We start from the raw sequence: 360 nt of genomic DNA on the forward strand, positions 1-360 counted from the left end.
CCCCAAGCCGCGCCGCTCTCTTCGCTGCCGCGCCGCCGCCCACGCGCCACCGCACCACCGCACCACCCCTCTAGGCCATGGCCTCCCCCGGATCCACCGCTACCACCCGCAGCCACCGCACCAACCCGTTCGAAGGTCCCGATCCCGTCGTCATCCGCGACCTCAACATCCTCGCCCGGGTTCCCGTCGTCCTCGACCACCTCACCTCCACGTACTATGCCTAGAAGACGTACTTCTCCCTCGTGTTCCGTGAGTACAATCTCCGGGATCACATCGATGGCTCCGTGGACTCCCGCTTCATGGAGGACGATGAGGAGTGGACGGCCATCGACGCCACTCTCATCCGTTGGTTCTACACCA

Source organism: Triticum aestivum, chromosome 4A, assembly GCF_018294505.1.
Source record: "Triticum aestivum cultivar Chinese Spring chromosome 4A, IWGSC CS RefSeq v2.1, whole genome shotgun sequence".
Lineage (NCBI taxonomy): Eukaryota > Viridiplantae > Streptophyta > Magnoliopsida > Poales > Poaceae > Triticum > Triticum aestivum.